A 19,188-nucleotide genomic window follows, 5' to 3' on the forward strand; every position below is an offset into this window, starting at 1 on the left:
CTGAGTCCAGTTCCAGGACAGGTCTTCATGCAGGTGTATGTACCCATAGGCCTGAAAGGTAGCTAAGGGGTAGCTATTGAGGGCAGATGGGGGAGAGGACACGGTAGAGAGAGCTTGAACACTTTACCACAGTAAAAAATAAAATAGAGGTGCCTGGGGGGCTCAGTCACTTAAGCATCTGACTCTTAAGATGCTCAGGTCAAGATCTCATTGTTTGTAAGTTCTGGTCCCATGTCGGGCTCTATGCTGACAACTCAGAGAGATTCGGTCTCCCTCTCTCTCTGCCCCTTCCCCACTTACACACTCTCTCTGTCTCAAAAATAAACATTTAAAAATAAATAAAATAAAAATATATCTTCAATATTACATACGTACGTACATTACATATAACGTATATATTTCAAAATAGTTTAATTGTGGAAAGATGTATATAGAAGTATGTACATTTATACATTACAATGTATTAATACTAATAATATGTAAAACATTGTGAATTAGCAATTTCACAGCATACTCACATACAAATGAATATTTGTGCCTAAAACCTAAGGTTCTTTCTTTAAGGTATATAGCACCAACCTGAAGTTTCAAAAATTGTATTGTGTCAAGAAGATCTGAATTAATTCTTTAACAGAAAGCAAAAACATTTCTCCTATAAGATGGACATACTAAATTCAGGATCAACTCACTAAAAAGTCAAAGCAATATGAAGATAGATATGCCAACCAGGTGTTGAAAACAGCTTGGTTTAAAAAAAAAAAAACATTTAGTAAAGATGGATGTGTGGCTAAAGGCTGATATTTGTTAGACACAAATGAGCTACTGTATTGCACAGCCCTTCCCCTCAGTGTACAGAGATGCATCACCCGCACATTAAATACAGACTCAGCAAGCAGAACACCGCAGCAAGCATCTGTTGGCTAATGACAAAGAAAACCATAGACCCTTTGAGGCCAATTTCCATCCAGCTGTAAGTATGAAAGCTGCAAACACATACACTGGTTTTCAGTACCAACCCCAAATATCCATGAAAGAGAAGATCTTCAGCAGTCATGTTACTTTGTGGCAAAAGCAATACATGCATTGATTACATATGCTAACCAAGATATTCAAAAAAGTTCACTCTAGGGGCGCCTGGGTGGCTTAGTGGGTTAAGTGTCCGATTTTGGTTCAGGTCATGATCTCATGGTTCGTGGGTTCGAGCCCCACGTTGGGCTCTGTGCTGACAACTAGCTCAGAGCCTGGAGCCTGCTTCAGATTCTGTGTCTCCCTCTCTCTTTGACCCTCCCCTGCTCATTCTGTCTCTCTCTCTCTCTCTCAAATAAACATTTAAAAAATTAAAAAAAAAAAAGAAAAAATAACTCTAAATAAGCAGAAGTCAAAAACACAATTGCATTTTATTCTGATTCCACTTTTCTTTATATCAATATCCATGGTCAGGAAAATGACTGGTCTAAGGAAGGGACTAAATGAAAACTGTAAACTAGGCAAAGTGTGTCTTCTTACATCATCAGTTTTACTTTTTTCTGTCCTTGTCTCATTACCTATTCTCCTCCTGACCCTATCCCAATATCCTCATATTTTCCCAGATATCTGCTATAGTGTTCTCTGGGGCTTACCTTGGCCTCCCTTGCCCCTGTGTTGATATTTAGCACGCCTATATATTTTTCTCAGAGTGTCATGTGACCTGATAACAGCTTCCATAAATATCCAAAACTCCTTTCACTTCTCCTCCTGTCCAATGCTTCTACCTAACCTCAAGACCAAACCCTCTCCTGCCTTCTCAGAAACCTTTTAAATAGCCTTTATCTTTTCTATATATTCAATTTTCCTCTTCACTAGTGCCTTTCCCTCATTACATAAACATATTTTAAGACTCTACCTAAAAAAGCAATAAAACCCTTAGCTTAAAAGGTAAATAAATGAGGGGAGCCTGGGTGGCTCAGTCAGTTCAGACTCCAGCTCAGGTTATAATCTCGCAGTCCAGTTCATGGGTTCGAGCTCCACATCAGGCTCCGTCCTGACAGCTCAGAGCCTAGAGCCTGCTTCAGATTCTGTGTCTCCCTCTCTCTCTGCCCCTTCCCTGCTCACACTCTCTCTCTCTCTCTCTCAAAAATAAACATTAAAAAAATTTTTTTTAAGATAAATAAATGCCAGTATATAAAACTTACCCTATGGTGTCCTCCCCTTAGGCTCTGCCTGTCCCCTCACCACATTCAGTCCCCAGGCCACGGCAGTGAGACTTCTGCTCACTCCATTACATTAATCCAAGGACTCTTCATCTAGAGGCTGGAGGGTCTGTGGATGGAATTCAGGACACCTATGAACCTGGATGCTTTATTTTCTCCAACTTCTAAAATTACCAATACTTACTATTATTTACTATAGACCTGAAACTATTTTGTTGGTATATCATGCTAAATAAATAAAAATACCTTATTACAAAAAGTTTGATAATAATATTTTAATATAATTGAGCTTTCTCTGTAATTCTTTTTAATTTTGAGAGAGAGAGAGAGAGAGAGAGAGAGTGCACAAGCAGGGGAGGGGCAGAAAGAGAGGGAGATATAAAATCCAAAGCAGGCTCCAGGCTCCGCGCTGTCAGCACAGAGCCTGATGTGGGGCTCAGACTCACAAACCATGGGATCATGACCTGAGCTGAAGTCAGACACTAAACCTCCTGAGCCACGTAGGTGCCCTTGGCTTCCTCTGTAATTCTAGGTATTTTATTTTATCCATTTGTGGCAAACTATGCTGCAAAAATACCTCCTATTCCACATGTTCATCTATGGTGTAAATTTGCTGCTCACCCACAAAGGCATGGAATCTGAGTCCCTTCTTAAATCCAAGCAGGCATTTAACTTGCTTATAACCAAGAGACTGTGGTGAGGGGACAATGAGTGACTTCCCAGGCTAGGTTAGGAAAAGTGATGCAGGTTCTGGGACTAGGTCCAGGGCGGTTTGTTTAATAGCAATAGTTTCCAGAAGAGAATCTGGCACCCGGAACTGGAGGGCTGACATATAAAAAAAAAAAAAATAAGACACGTGACACCAGCTCTGGGATTGGGTGGTAGACATGGATAGGAGAAGGGCCACAGGGCTCTCACCAGCAGAAGTCTGATGAGCCCTTGAAGAGGCTACTGGCAAGACCTTTAAGGAGAGTGAGTTAAAATGTTACCAGAAGCTGGACGAAAGATCACTGTTATGAAGGGGCAGAAAGTTTAGCAACATTGTTGGCCTGCAGTAAGTTAAAAAAACCAAAATGCTGTTAATGAACTGTTACATCTAACTAAGGTAATTTCCATGCACAATGTCCACAGTGTCAACTGAGAATATGTATATCCTATATATATATTAGAAACTGCAGCTAGAAAGCTGAGCTAGAGAAGAAAGTATTCTGTTTTTGAGCAGAATTTAGAGGAAATGTAAAGAAACCAGCAATGGCTGAGTTCAAAAATAAAACTATATTTCATCCAAAATCTCTTCCAGCAGAGAATGCTGAAAACAAAGAAAGGTCTGGGGCCAAAGATCAAATACAGGGTGCTGAAAGGAAAATCTGGGCTCTGCACAGAGATGAAACCTAGAGTGCTGCTGTAAAATCCTTTGTTAACACTCAGTTTCCCGGTCTTAATCTCCTTCCCAGTGCCTTTTTCTGTTTTTGTCTGCTAAAACTAGATGTGCTAAGTGCTCTGTCCTCAATCCTGGGCAATTTCTTCTTCAACCACTCCTGAAAAACTGTTAACCTCAAAATCTCTCTCTCTCTCAAGCCCCCACCTCTCTCCAAGAACTGTATACAGACCTGCACTTCTCCATTTGAATATTTCAGAAAAACCCCAAACTACATATTTCAAGAACATATCTATCTCCCATCCCACAAGTTCTTTCTATACCCAAACACACACTGGAAATAAATAGCATTGCCACCCATTTAATTTCCCAATTTAGAAATCATCCCTAATATCGTTCCCCTTCTCTCCTTTCTTCCCCCAACCAATATCTAACCAGTTATCGCGTTATATAGACTCTACCTGCCTCTGCACACCACTGTCAAAATACAGGACCCACCTATGCCACAATATAGGACCCACCATAGATATGAGTACATACTTTTCTATCTAGAATGCAACTCCTGTTATAAATGCTAAGTACTTTGCTAGGTATTAGTTTAATTCAACAATATAGAACACATTACTCTGTGGCAAATCTGGCAGGACCTATACCAGGCCTAGGCATGCAAAACTGAGATAGAGAAACTGAAGGGACTCCATTTTAGAAAGGTTCCATGTCTACTGTTTCTCTGCTAGGCCCCACTCATGGTCCATATTTCTTTCACCTTGCATCGAGTAAACCAAAGAAGCTATGATCCCACTCCAAGGAGGAAGCAAAAAAGTTAACCATTCTCTGAGTTCTGTCCTAGGCCCCCAAACACCTGATAACATCTAAGGAAAAAGAGATCATGAGCAAGTTCCAGGGGGATCGCTTCAAACTTCGGTCGACACTGGCATCAATGCCCACTACCTTTGGTGATTTATGGAAAAATACCTATTGTTCACCTGACACTTGCCTTTGATCAGACCCTACCCTGGATTCCTGAAGGAACGTGTACCTTGGGCCCCTTTCCAATATAAACCCCTCACCCCAAGTGGCAGAGAGACTCACTTCTTTCCTGAGTCTCCCAGATACTCCATCTGTGGTACCCTATCACTTACACTATTCAATAAACTCTGCTCTCGCTTCCTCCAGGCTGCCATTTGATTTCTATCCCACGTGAAGCCAAGGACCTTCTTAGCTGATCCTTCAGGAACCTCTCTGGGTCCTTGAACCTGGTCTTCCTACATCAAAACAAAGTGAGAAACAGGTCCTGTCTCATCTCTGGAATCACGCAGAGAAGAAAAATAAGTACTGGACTTATAAAAAATTATGGACTAATTCTTTGGTTGAGGCAGAGATACAGCAGGCAGTAAACAAAACGACAGAATATAGAACACTCTCCTGGAGGATCAAGTTTCTTTGATATAAGTAACTTAAGATTTTAACATCAGGGCACCTGGGTGGCTCAGTTGGCTAAGCGTCCGACATTGGCTCAGGTCATGATCTCACGGTTTGTGAGTTTGAGCCCCACATCAGGCTCTCTGCTATCAGCACAGGGCCTGCTTCATATCCTGTGTCTCCCTCTCTCTTTGCCCCGCCTTGCTTGTGCTCTCCCTTCCCCCTCCCAAAAAAAACACTGGGGCCCCTGGATGGCTCAGTTGGTTAAGTGTCCAACTTCAGCTCAGGTCATGATCTCACAGTCTGTGAGTCTGAGCCCCACACTGGGCTCTGTGCTGACAGCTCAGAGCCTGGAGCCTGCTTCAGATTCTGTGTCTCTATCTCTCTTTCTCTCTCTCTCTCTCTCTCCCCCTCCCTGCTCACACACTGTCTATCTCTCTCTCTCTCTCTCCCACAAAAACATTTTAAAAATCCAAAAAAAAATTAAAAATTTAAAAAAAGATTTTAACATCAACATATTCATTATACATAAAATACAAATTTACATGAAAGATGCAATAAAATACTTAAAAATTCAGGGGTCATTTTGGACAAGAATCACTGTCCAAAATTAGAATTTCAAGTAACATTACTAAGCAGAAAGAAAGCCACTTTAAGTCAGAGACCCTCTTAGAAGTGAATAAGTCACATTACCTAAAGGAACTCTTGGGTCCACCTATTCAAAAAAGCAACCAGGGCTGGGTGAACATTCCGTGAAACACCACCAGACGATCAGAAAGATTCTGTGGGACTCTCTGCTGCAGCCAGACTCACCTTCACACAGCCTCTGTGGGGGGCTTCAGACACAGCAGGGAAGAAGGCTTGCAGATGATTTAGGAATACCGAACAAACTAATTTTTCTGTCAGATTAAAGTTACCCATAACTACGTAAAGGAATTCTAAGAAGGCTAAGAAAAAATGTGACGCTGGCTCCAATTCCTGCCAAGATGCTGAATTAGCAAAACTGCTGACCCTTCTCAGAAAATCAGCCCATGGGGAAGTTACAGAGAAAAAGTGGAAAGAACCATGAGAAACACCTGGGGGGACAAGGACCCATTTGGAACCAGAATGTGTGGAATGGTGGCTTTGGCCTGAGGCAAGAGGCAGTTCAGAGGCTGTGGGATAACAAAACCGGAGAACTCCTAAATTCTGCTTTTCTTCTGCCCCAGCACCTATGTGCACACAACCTGGCTCCATACATGCCTCACTTGGACCTCAGTCCTCAGGAGAATAGTCAGGAGCTTAGAAACACAGCTGAATACACACTAACCTTCCCTGGCTGCTTCTTCCCGCCACCTGCTCCTCTAACACACAAACCTGCGCTGAGGGCCAATAATCTTGGTGGTGCCTCCTCTTAAAGGCAGCTTCTTTCTCAAGAGAAACAGGTAAAGTGACCTGAGATTATGTTAAATGGGGTGAGAAGTAATTGACTCAAGCTCTCTGGTGCCTGTGGCTCTTCAACTCCCACCCCTGACATTGCTGGGACTGATAAAAACCTAATCCTCCCCACAGTAGCAGTGTCTGACAAAGTAAAATATCAAGTACCAAGTAGAAAATGTAAAACAAGATATTTTAGTCTATTCAAGCTGCCATAACAAAATATTGTGGACTGGGGGGCTTAAACAACAGAAATATTTTTCACAGTTCTGGAGTTCTAGCTAGAAGGGTGCCAGCATGGTCAGGTTCTGGTGAGAGCCCTCTTGCTGGCCTGCGGGTGGCCACCTCTGGCTATGTCCTCAGAGAGAGAGGAGAGAGAAAGAGCAAGCTCTCTAATATCTCTTTTAATCAAGGCACTGTTCCCATCAGACCAGGGAACTTCACAACTTCATCTAACACTAATTTCCTCCCAAAGTCCCCACCCCAAACACCAACACATGGAGAATTCAATGTAGGAATTCTGGGTGGGACACAAACATTCAGTCCATCATCTTATGTTTAAAAAAAAAATAAGGTGAAATTTGATCCTAACATCATACCATAAGAAAAATCAACACCAGTTGAATTAAAGACTTAAATGTGAAAAAGAACTTTAAAAATCTTAGTGGAAAATATGAGTATCTTTTAACCTCAGGGTAAGAAAGGATTTTGTAAATAAGACAAGAGAAATTTGTACTAAAACTAAGAACGATTATGCAAAAAAAACCTTAAACAAGGTGAAAATACAAGTTATAAACTAGGAAAAAGTATTCACAATACACTCAACTTATAATGCATTATTACCAAGAACATATAAAGCAAGAACACATACCCAAAACATGACCAGAAAAAATGGATAAGAGACATTTAAGAGGCTTTTGACAGTAGCACACATACATATAACCAATAAATGTATGAACAATGTTCAACATCACTGGGGATCATGGAAATTCAAAGCGAAACTGTCAGTAAAACAGCAAAAAGCTTTGAAAACAGACCAAAAAGAAAAGATTGCCAACTGTTCTCTCTAGCTCATGCATACATTACCTCTACCTTTCATTATCTTTGAATTTTTTCAATTTAAAAATTATAGAAAATTGATAATAATGTGAACTATTATTATGCACAAAAGAGCAAATTAGTTGTGTCCAATGGATTACAGGTGATAATTGCCCACTGGATAGACCAGTCTTTGCATCTATTTGAAAAAATCATTTCAGCATTTCTTTACTGCATATAAATGAGTGGCTCTTCAAATTTGCCTTTGAACTGACTTTAACATCTTACCAGTTTCCTCATTAATAGTGAGTTAAATAAAATATTTGACAAGTGTTCATTTTATATCTGTATGAGAATCATGATTATAACCCCTTTTTAAATCCTTTAAAAAAATCCTCTTAACACCACAATTAGAATTCACGATTAAAAGGCAAAAAAAAAAAAAACCTTTCAGCAAATGAGGAATAGAAGGGGCTATTCAACCTGAAGATAACAACTTTAAAGTCTGAAAACTTTCTCCCTAAACTCAGGAACAAACCAAGGGCATCTGCTCTCACCACTTTCTCCTTTCTTTTTTTTTTTTTCTTTTTGAGAGAGAGAGCACACATGGGCACATTAGTAGGAACAAGGGGCAGAGGGGGAAGAGAGAGAATCTTAGCAGGCTCCACACCTAGTGTGGAGCCCAATGTGGGGTTTGCTCTCAGGGCTGTGAGATCATGACCTGAGCCAAAACCAAGAATCGGACACTTAACTGACTGAGGCACCCAGGTGCCCCTGCTCTCATCAATTCTATTCAATACTGTACTAGAGATTCTAGTCAGTAAAATGAGGTAAGGAAAAGAAATGCAAGCTGATAGGAAGGAGTAAAATTGTCTTTACTTACATACACATCATAATTATATAGTAAAGCCTAGAATCAAAACAAAACAACAACCCCCCACACATATAAAGCTGCTAGAATGAACAAAGACTAATATACAAAATTCAATTATATTTTTACATACCAGTAATGAACAGTGGAAATGAACTAAAATGTCACAACAGCATTAAAAATCAAAGTGCAATATCTGTACACTGAAAATTAAAATAAAACTTATGGCTCTTGAGAAATTAAAGATGATCTAAATAAATGGAGAGAGATATCATGTTTACAGTATTAAGATGTCTACTCTCTCCAAATTGACCTGTGGAATGAACACAGTATCAAGTAAAATCTACAGATTTTTCGTGGAAAATGAAAACCTAATCCTAAAATCTCTATGGAAAAGTGGATTCTAAACTGTATATAAATATACAAAGGACCTAGAAGAGTCAAAACAAATCTATAAGAACAAAATTGGAGAACTTGCACTATTTCACTTCAAAACTTATTTTAAAACTACTGTAATTGAGATAGCATAGTATCAGCAAAGAAAAAAATGTCAATAAAACAGAAAACAACCCAGACATACACATATATAGTCAACTGATTTCTGACAAAGTCATCAAAGTACTTAATGAGAAAAAGAAAGTCTTCTCAACAAATGGTGCTGGGAAAACTGGATATCCACATGCAAAAGAATGAAGTTAGGCCCATATTTAATAATATGTCAAAACTTATTTCAAATATCTAAGTGTAAAATCTAAAAAACCAACAAACACTTAGAAGAAAACATAGGGCAAAAGCTTCATGACATTGGATTTGGCAGGGATTTCTTGGATAGGATACCAAAGGCACAGGTAACAAAAATTCAAAACAAACTGGACCTCAAGAAAATTTTAAAATCTTGCACATCAAAAGACACTATTGACAGAGTAAAAAAGAAGGCCACAACATAGGAGAAAATAGTTACAAATCATATATCTCATAAGGGATTAATATCCAGAATATATAGAGAACACCTAAAACTCCACAAGAACAAAGCAATCCAATTCAAAAACGGGCAAAGGACTTGAACATACATTTCTCCAAGATTTACAAATGGTCAATAAGCACAGGAAAGACATTCTACATCATTGATCACTATGGAAATGCAAAACAAAACTACAACGAGATACCATCGCATCCATTAGGATGCTTACTATTAAAAAAAAGAAAAACAGAAAGTAAGTGCTGATGTGGATGTGGAAGACTTGGAACTGTGCACTGTTGGGGGAATTTAAAATGGTACCACTCCTGTTGAAAACAATATAGTGTGGGGTTCCTCAAAAATGAATAGAATTACCATATGATCTAGCAATTCTACTTCTGGGTATATACCCCAAAGAACTGAAAGCAGGGTCTCAACAAGATATTTGTAGGCCCATGTTACAGGAGCATTTCTCACAACAGCTAAAACATGGAAGCTACCAAGTAACCACCAACACATAAATGCATAAGCAAAATGTGGTATTATACATACAATGGAAAATCATTCAGCCTCAAGAAGGAAGAATATTGTGCCATATGCCACAACATGGATGAATCTTGAGGACATTATGTTAAATGAAATAAGGCAGTAACAGAAACACAAATACTATATGATTCCACTCACGTGAGGTACTAGAGAAGTCAAAATCAAAAAGACAGAAAGTATAATAATGGTTGCCAGGGAGCAGGGAAGAGGAAAATGGTGATTTATTGTTGATTGGGTATACAGTTTGTTTTACAAGATGAAAAAAGAGTTACAGGAAAAGGATGATGGTGATTAATGCACAACACTGTTTAAATGCTTACTGAACTGTATGCTTAAAACTGACCAAGATGATAAATTTATGTTACATTTTACAATTTTTTAAAAACAAGATATATTTAAAAAGAATGGGAGGAAAGAAGTTGGTGACATGAGGACAGATGAATTTCTTTACAAAAAAGTGACAGAAATCAGAAAAGTGGTTTGCTCTAGTGAGAGTAAAGAATATCAAGGAAACAGCCTTAGGGAGCTTAAAGAATAAAAATTTTTTAATTTTATAAGGAGTAGATTACGTAAGTGTATGCATTTGTCAAAACTCATGTCAAAACTCAAGTATATTTGTCACATATAGGAATTTTTCTCACATGAATTTACAAATAGCAAACACCTAAAAACAAGATTGTTATCACTCAATCCCAGAAATAAATTAAGTATGATAACTAAAGTTACCACTTTTGAATGTTTAAGATATCTTTATATTTTAAGACAACTCAGTTTTGGTATATACATGTTATCAGCTGGTTCAGTGTGTGTATGCACAGAATAAATCCAAACTTAAGGCACAGAATTAAGGTATTATAATGATTCTCTACTTTTTGAAGGTAGAATTTATTCATTCAACATGATTTTTATAAGACTAAACACTGGAACCCATTGAAATGCAGGTTACATAATTTATACCATATTCATATACGAAATATCCTGCAGCTATAAATATGAACTAAGTAGATCTAAGTATATGGAAAGATCTCCAAGATACGGAAGTAAGCTGAAAAAGAAAGAAGTAAAACAGTAAGTTCTCATGGATTAAAATAAATTCCATATATATTTATATGTATATTTGTAAACAGTTTGAAAGTAAATAAACTGTTAATAGTACTTCCTTCTGAAAATAGGCACAGGGGATCTAAAGTGAAGACTTACTTTTCACTGTAAATCCTTTTGTATCATTTGGACTTCTGACCATATACCTGTTTTTGCAATTTACATGGAGACAGAAGGGAAAGAGGCCCTCAAATAACATTTATGGTTCCGGCAAGCAACCTCTCCTATGCCTTACAGCAGATATTCCAAAACTTCATCATTCCCGTCAAACTCCACATCTCACTCCTATTTCCTACTCTCAACATCAGCACAATATCCCTAAGCCAACAACTTTGTTTTCTACTTCTGGGAAAAGGAGGACTCCCTATATTTCCTAATCCACACCCATAAATTTACCTCTGGCTACATTCCTGAGTATCTCCTTCTCTAAGAAGAAAGAGGCCACTCCAGGCAAATCTTGTGTTCTCATGCAATCTCCTGTCCCTACAGGAAAGCCTGTTCCCTCTATTAGTCCTCTCTCCACTTCCACAAGCTTGCTCTTAACTGGTCCTTTCTCCTACCACCTCTGTATATAGGCATGCTCAAGCCTCTCCTATATTAAAAAACATCTTATATTCCCCTCTATGTAGCACCCTAAAGTCATTCTTCCCCTTCCCAGTTAAACTTCTCACAAGAGTAGTGACACTCTCTTCTTGAGAGCCTTTTCTCCCATTCACTGCTCAACCTACCACAATCTGGCTTCAGTCCCCACTGCTACTAAAAAAAGAATGTGTATACACACATATACACACACTCTTGCTAAAATCACTAAAAGATGAAACCATTATCATTTTGTGAACCTCATCTCTCTGCAGTATCTGACATTGCTGACTGCTTCCACCCTTCTTAAAATTCTCTAAAACCTTGGCTTCTGTTGACACATCTCTCTCCTATCTCTCCACTACCCACTGCAGATTCAAAGACAAATATGGCAAAGTCCCTGACTTCAAGAAACACAGATTCTAAAATAAGAGAAATATACGCAAACGATAATAACACGGTGAAAAAGTACTATGACAGTGGCAGGTACAAAGTGCTGTGGTAGGTTTGTAATGGGATAAGAGAGGGAACATGCATTTAGGAGGAGGAAACTAGCATGGACAAAGGCACGTGTATGAATAAACAGTTTATAGAGGGAATTTACTGGATAATGCTTGAGCACACAAGTTTTAAAACCAAGCAACCTGATTCTACCACTTACCGGCTCAATGAAGATAAAATAACTGTCTATTTCACAGGTCTCTCATGAAAATTAAATACTATATAAAAGCACTTAGCATAGGGCCTGTCACATATTGAAAGGTCTTAATAAATGTTAACTCCTTCATGACAAAAACAGTCAACAAACTAGGAATAAAAGAAAATTTCCTCAACCTGATAAAGGACACTTACAAAAACTCCACAGGTGATGTAACACTTAATGCTGAAAGATTGAATGCTTTCCCCCTAAAATGAGGAACAAGACAAAGATGTCTACTCCTACCATTTCTATTTAACATTGTGCTGAAAATTTTAGCCAGGGCACTGGGTAAGAAAAAAACATAAAAGGCATCCAGATTGGAAAGGAAGAAATAAAACTATCACTATTTGTGGATGACATAATTTTATGTATATAAAATTCCAAGTAATAGATTAACAGCTATTAGAACTACTAGTTGAATTAATAGTTCCATGAGGTTGCATGATACAAAAATCAATTATATTTCCACACACTAGCAATGAACAATCCAAAAATGAAAGAAAACAATTTCATTTACAATAGTATCAAAAAAAAAAAATAAGGGGCTTAGGAACAAATTTAGCAAAAGAAATAGACATATATTAAAAACTATAAAATATCGTTGAAAGAAATTAAAGAACACCTAAATAAATGGAAAGACATCTAAAGCTCACAGATTGGAGAACATACTGTTATAAAATTTCCAACTGGATATACAGATTCATAATACAGATTCAACACAGTCCCTATCAAATCCCAGCTGTACTGTTCTGGTAGAAACTGACAGGCTGATCCTAAAATTCATACGAAAATGCAAGGGACCCAGAAGAGGCAAAACAATCTTGAATAGGAAGAACAAAATTGAAGAACTCACACTTCGTGATTTTAAACCTTATTACAAAACTGCAATAATCAAAATATGAGTTACTGTCATAAGGAGAGATATACAGATCACTGGAATAGAATTCAAAGTTCAGAAACAAACCTTACATTTATGATCAACTGATATTCTTCAAGGGTGCCACGATAATTCAGTGCTCTGGGATGAGTGGATATCTGAATGCAAAAGCATGAAACTGAACCTCTACATCAAATCATATACAAAAGTTAACTCAAAATGGATCACAGACCTAAATCTAAGAGTTCTAAATCTATGAGTAAATCTTCATTAACTTGGATCAGGCAACGGCTTTTTAGATACAACACCAAAAGAACAAACAGCAAAAGAAAAATAGATAAAATTAAAAACATTTCTGCTTCAGGGGCACCTGGGTGGCTCAGTTGGTTAAGTGCCCAACTCTTGATTTCAGCTCAGGTTACAATCTCACAGTTCGTGGGATCAAGCCCCACATGGGGCACAGAGCCTGCTTGATATTCTACCTCTCCCTGTCTCTCTTCCACGGCTCGCTCCCACTCTCTTTCAAAATAAATAAACATTAAAAAAACCATTTGTGCTTCCAAGGATGCTACCAAGAAAGTAAAAAGACAACTCACAAAATGGAGGAAAATATTTGTAAATCATGTATTTCATAAGTGACTTGTATCCAGAGTATATTAAAAAAAAAAAAAACCTTACAATAAATGGGCAAAGGATTTGAATAGACATTTCTTCAAAAAAGATATATAAATGGACAATAAGCACATGAAAAGCTGCTCAACAGCATTACTCATTGGAAAAACAGAAATCAAAACCACAGTGAGGAACAACTTCCCATCCACTAGAATGGCTATTTAAAAAAAAAAAAAAAAGAGTAACAAATGTAGGTGAGGATATGTTGAAAATGGAATCTCCATACATTGCTGGTGGGAATGTCAAATAATACGGTCTCTTTGAAAAACCATGTGGCAGTTCTACAAACTGTTAAACATGGATTTACCAGGTGACCCAGTAAATTACACTTTTAGGTATATACCCAAAAGAAATTAAATCATATAAATACAAAAACTTATACAGACAATCATAGCAAAAAGCTTAGACTATCCAGAATGTGTAAACAACCCAAATGTCCACCAATTAACTGATGAATGGATAACCAAAATATGGTATATAAATGTTGAGGAGTCTGGCTCCTGATCAAAAACTTTAAAATTCTGTGTAACTTTTCCAGCTTTACCTGGCGGACTTCACACAGGACAGCTGTCATACCCACACCGGTCTGGGTATACAGCCCACTGCAGTCTCTGAAGAGAGCTGTAGTCAAGAACTCAAGCTCCCCTGACTCACCATGCTCTCAAGCAGAGCTACATTCCCAGCCCAGGTGCCAGACTTCATTGCAAGAAGTCTGTTTATCTGTGGCCTTCAGCTGAGGCCTTTCCTCATGCACCTCTGCAGAGGCCTTCTCATTAGGGAGGAAACACGGAAGACACTTTTTCTCTCCTCTCACTATGTGCCTTTCCATCCCAAGCCCTTCCACCTCACTCTTGAACCAGCCCAGGGTCCATAAAACTGCAGGAACCTTTTGTCTGGTGCTCCCTCCACAGTGAGACAATCTACCTCCAACCTCCATACTGACTCACCTGAGTGGAGAGCCTGCACTTTCTGAGGGTGAGCCTCTTATTCTATCTCAGTAAGTGAATAAAAGTTCAACTGTTACTTTTATTTTGGATCATTGTTTTTAATCAGCTATGCTGCCACCTGAAAGTCCAGGCCTCTCTCCCTTTCCAGCTCACCTGACCTGACACAATGGAGTATCGTTCAGCCAGAAAAAGCAATGAGATATTGATACATGCGAAAACATGGATGAACCTTGAAAACTTTATGCTAAATGGAAGAAATACATCACAAAAGATCACATATTGTACAATTTCATTTATATAAAATGTCCAGAAGAGGGAGAGCTATCGAGACAGAAAGTAGATTAATTAGTAGCTGACAGGGACTGAAAGGAGGGAGGAATGAGTGAGGTCTCTGTGGTGTGATGAAAATAATCTCAGACTGTGGTGATGGCTGTACCACTTTGTAGCCACAATAAAAAAAAAAAAACACTGAATTATACACTTTATTTTTTTTTTAATGTTTTATTTATTTCTAGGAGAGAGAGAGGGACAGCGTGAGCAGGGGAGGGTCAGAGAGAGAGGGAGTCACAGACTGAAACAGGCTCCAGGCTCTGAGCTGGCAGTCAGCACAGAGCCCGACGCAGGGCTCAAACCCACGAACCACGAGATCATGACCTAAGCGAAAGTCGGACGCTTAACCGACTAAGCCACCCAGGCGCCCCAACACTGAATTATATACTTTAAATAAACAGGGGAATTTTAAGGTATATAATTTATTTTTTAAAAATTCTTTTTAATGTTTATTTATTTCTGAGAGAGAGAGGGACAGAGTACAAGTGGGGAAGGGGTAGAGAGAGTGGGAAACCCACACCCCCAGTTTGTAAATTATGTCTCAATGAATCTGGTTTTTAAAAAATGTTAGGGGCACCTGGGTGGCTCAGTCAGTTCAACATCTGACCGTTGATTTTGCCTCAGGTCATGATCTCATGGTTTGTGAGTTTAAGCCCCACATCAGACTCTGCACGGACCAAGCAGAACCTTCTTTAGATTCTCTCTTTCTGCCCCTCCCCTGCTCTCTCTCTCTCTGCTCTCTCAAAATAAATAAATAAACTTAAAAAAATTTTTTTTTAATTAGAAAACATTAGTTGAAACATTCCTACAGCACTAGTGAGATGGAAAAATGGGTAAGGAAATTATACCGCTCTGTAAAGGAGTTTGTAAAATATCCTTTAAGCACTGTAAAGATATTGAAAGGAGACTGAGTCGTGGACTGACATGTTGACATTCATCTTTTAGTATAAGCAATCTCATGACTCTGACAAGAATGGCTTAGAGAGCAGCTGGATTCAAGGTGGAAAGACCAGATGACAGACTTGTAATGGTCTGCTTAAAAAATTAAAAGATGAAGAGAACTAGAGCCCAGACATGTAACAAAAGAGAAAGGGCTATGAACCTATCTTTAGAGTAAAATGCTATTATGGAAATTTTCTTTTGAAACCAACTTTTAACATTCTACAGGATATGTCCTTATTTTATAAGCTCCCCAGAGGGAATTACAGAAAATAATCAAGTCCAGGAGAACAAAGTAGTAGAAAACTCCTAATAAATGACTTATTAAAACATTCCCAGTTGTTGAAATCTATGACTTAACAAGTTAAGTCTTTCTCTTCAGGAATATCAAATTATAATGTCAATATCATTCTCAAATGTGTGTCAGAATACCAGTACAAACTCTATTTTTGAATATAAAAGAAAAATTCCTTTGGAATTACAATGGAAAAATTCACTCAAAACTATTGTAATCGTTAGAACCAGCTTCATTTCCTTCAATCAAATATCCTACAAACTAAAGTAAGCATGCTATACATGTAACTTTATAATAAATAATACTATATTTGCTTATTAAAGTCTCAGAGGAAAAGACATTTGACACTGCCTTCAAGTTTTCAAAAACAATTCTCACTATAAAACATATCTTATAAGACATATGAATTCAAAAAATATCTCACCTCAGGTTTTTAGACAAATCCACAAAGAAATGTCTACAGCATAAGTTCCAGTTCAGGCAAATACCTGAGAAAAAAAAAAAAAGAAAAAGACATGGTCAACATAACTAGAGTAGGGAACCTAACTTTTTCAGTAGAACCCTAACTTGATCATTTACTCACTAAACTTGTGTGTTCAAGCTGTATGTTACAAATCTATAGAGCGTCAAGAATCTTAATTCTGCCAGACTTTCTTTTGCTTTTAATTAAACTTAAAAGAACATATACTATACTAATAGGGGTAGAAGATGGGAAAGGATCAATCCAAGAAATATAATTTTCTTTCACCTGTTCAAGTCTTCCAAAGAAAAGGCATTTTCTTTTCTTCTTTTTTTAATGTTTATTTATTCATTTTTGAGAGAGAGAGAGAGAGAGAGAGAGAGAGAAACAATGAGCACAAGCAGGGGAGGAGCAGAGAGAGAAGGAGGCACAAAATCCAAAGCAGGCTTCAGGCTCCAAGCTACCAGAGCAAAGCCCAACATGGGGTTCAAACCCACGAACCATGAGATCATGACCTGAGCCAAAGTTGGAAGTTTGATGGACTGAGCCACCCAGGCACCCCAAGTAAAGGCATTTTTAAAAGTTTACACTCCCTATAATACCACCATAATGACTTCCTAGTCTCACAAAAAATACAGAATTCAAAAATCTGGAAATATAAAAGTAAACCAATAGCACAAGCTTACAAAGCTTAACTAAAAAGAAAGGTTAAATAAAACTGGCTCATAAATGAAAATGTTTATCTACAGGCAAAGAAAATCAAATTAAAATTTAAAAAATAAAAGATTACTTTTATTTAATAAAAATGAGTAAAATAGTCTGAGACATTAAGGATATAACACAGGAAATATCTGTGTGTTAATCAGGATACAGATAGTAAAGATGAGTAAAATATGTCAGACATCTGAGAATTTTCAAGGCATTTAGAAATAAAGGACATAATCTGAAATACAAGGTTATCAAGATTATAAGAAAAAGAATGGAAAATTCTTTTTTTTATTTATTTTTGAGAGAGAGTACAAGCAGGGGAGGGGCGGAGAGAGGAGGACAAGAGGATCCAAAGTGGGCTCTGCACTGACAGAAATGAGCCTGATGCAGGGCTTGAACCCCCAGAAACACTAGATCATGACCTGAGCGAAAATCAAGAGCTGGACAGACACTTAACCGACTGTGCCACCCAGGCCCCAAATGGAGAATTCTTAACACATATTAGCTTCCTGACCCTTGGAAAATATAACCTGTAAGTAAGTAGTCAATAAAAATAGATGGAATTCACTATCATCAAGCTGGTCTTGGTTTCTAAATTCTAAAAACCTTAAGGAATAAGGAGCCCCATCAACTAAATCAAGGGTAAATAGTAAAGCCGAGAGGCCAAATCCAGCCCATGGCTGTTCTTGTCTGGCCCTTGAGCTAAGAATGGTTTTCACGTTTCGAAAAATCAAAAAACATTAGGCAACAGACACTAGCCACAAAACTTAAAATACTATCTCATGCTTTACAGAAAAAGTTTGCTTCCCTCTGAACTAAACAACTCCTCAATGGGTGAACCAGGTCTTAGTGGTGGCTCTAGTCAGAGACTGTAAGCGTCCCTGGTGTCCTAGTACATCGGACCTGGAAGGGAGCTCCAAGACTATCTTTCCACCCCGTCATGTTACAAAGGAAGGGACTTAAATTTCTTAAAGCCCAGAAATAACAATCTTCCAGATCTACTGTCTCCTGAATCCAGTATGCTTTACATCCTGTCATGACACTGGTCCCCTTTTCTTTTAGTGGGGTAATTTGAGAATAAAAAAGAGGTACAGGAAGATGAAGTACACTCTCCTCCAACTCTCCACTGAGCCCTTCCTATGCACAAATAATCAACTGAGCAAAGTGAGCTACTAATAAACTTCATATTTGACCAGCTCAGCATCCTATTTTCTCAGCTTCATCTCCTTCCAAAATAAGCAAATGAATCTACTTAACATTCCTGAAAAAGCACCTTGGTTTTTTGGTCCTGAAGACCTCAGTATATGCGGTTTCTCTCCTAAGGGCAACTCCTCCCTTCTCTACCTACCCACATTCTACCATCCTTCATGCCCAATTTAACAAATATGACACCTTCAAAAAGCTTATAATCCAATAGGAACACAGTTCATATACACACACAAAACGTAAAAGATAAATAGCCTCATAACTAGAAATTCCTAGTAAAATGTTATCTTTGAGGGAAATGTTTAGGCAACCCTTTGGGAAAGCCTTTGAATAAGATGTTGAAGGACATTTAAAAAAGTTTTTAAGATTGGTTGCACAATGCTGTGATTGCACGCCAGCCCAATGAACTGTGCACTTTAAAATGTCTAAGATGGTAAATTCTGTGTTATATATATTTTATCATAAAAGACGTCTTAAGACCATAGAGCAAGATCATAATGATTCAGGGAACAAGCATTTGCTTTTATCATAATTAATTTGACATAAACTTAAATTG

The 19,188-nt window shown here is 38.0% G+C and overlaps 1 protein-coding gene across 4 annotated transcripts in view; it reads right to left on the reverse strand.

Annotated features, from left to right (window-relative positions):
• PEAK1 (pseudopodium enriched atypical kinase 1) overlaps positions 1–16,755 on the reverse strand; it is a 255,618-nt gene extending 238,863 nt beyond the window's left edge. For 2 of the 4 annotated variants that reach the window (XM_077780464.1, XM_077780462.1), the window contains exons 1-2: positions 16,683–16,733; positions 2,172–2,298 (exon numbers count right to left, since the gene is read on the reverse strand). The gene's annotated coding sequence lies outside the window, so the exon portion shown is untranslated. Of the gene's footprint in view, positions 1–2,171; positions 2,299–16,682 lie in introns of all 4 variants that reach the window. The other 2 variants (XM_077780461.1, XM_077780463.1) reach the window with 2 other exon arrangements.
• Between the last annotated feature and the right edge of the window lie 2,433 nt (positions 16,756–19,188).

Source organism: Crocuta crocuta, unplaced genomic scaffold (genome assembly GCF_008692635.1).
Source record: "Crocuta crocuta isolate KB4526 unplaced genomic scaffold, BGI_CrCroc_1.0 scaffold310, whole genome shotgun sequence".
Taxonomy (NCBI): domain Eukaryota; kingdom Metazoa; phylum Chordata; class Mammalia; order Carnivora; family Hyaenidae; genus Crocuta; species Crocuta crocuta.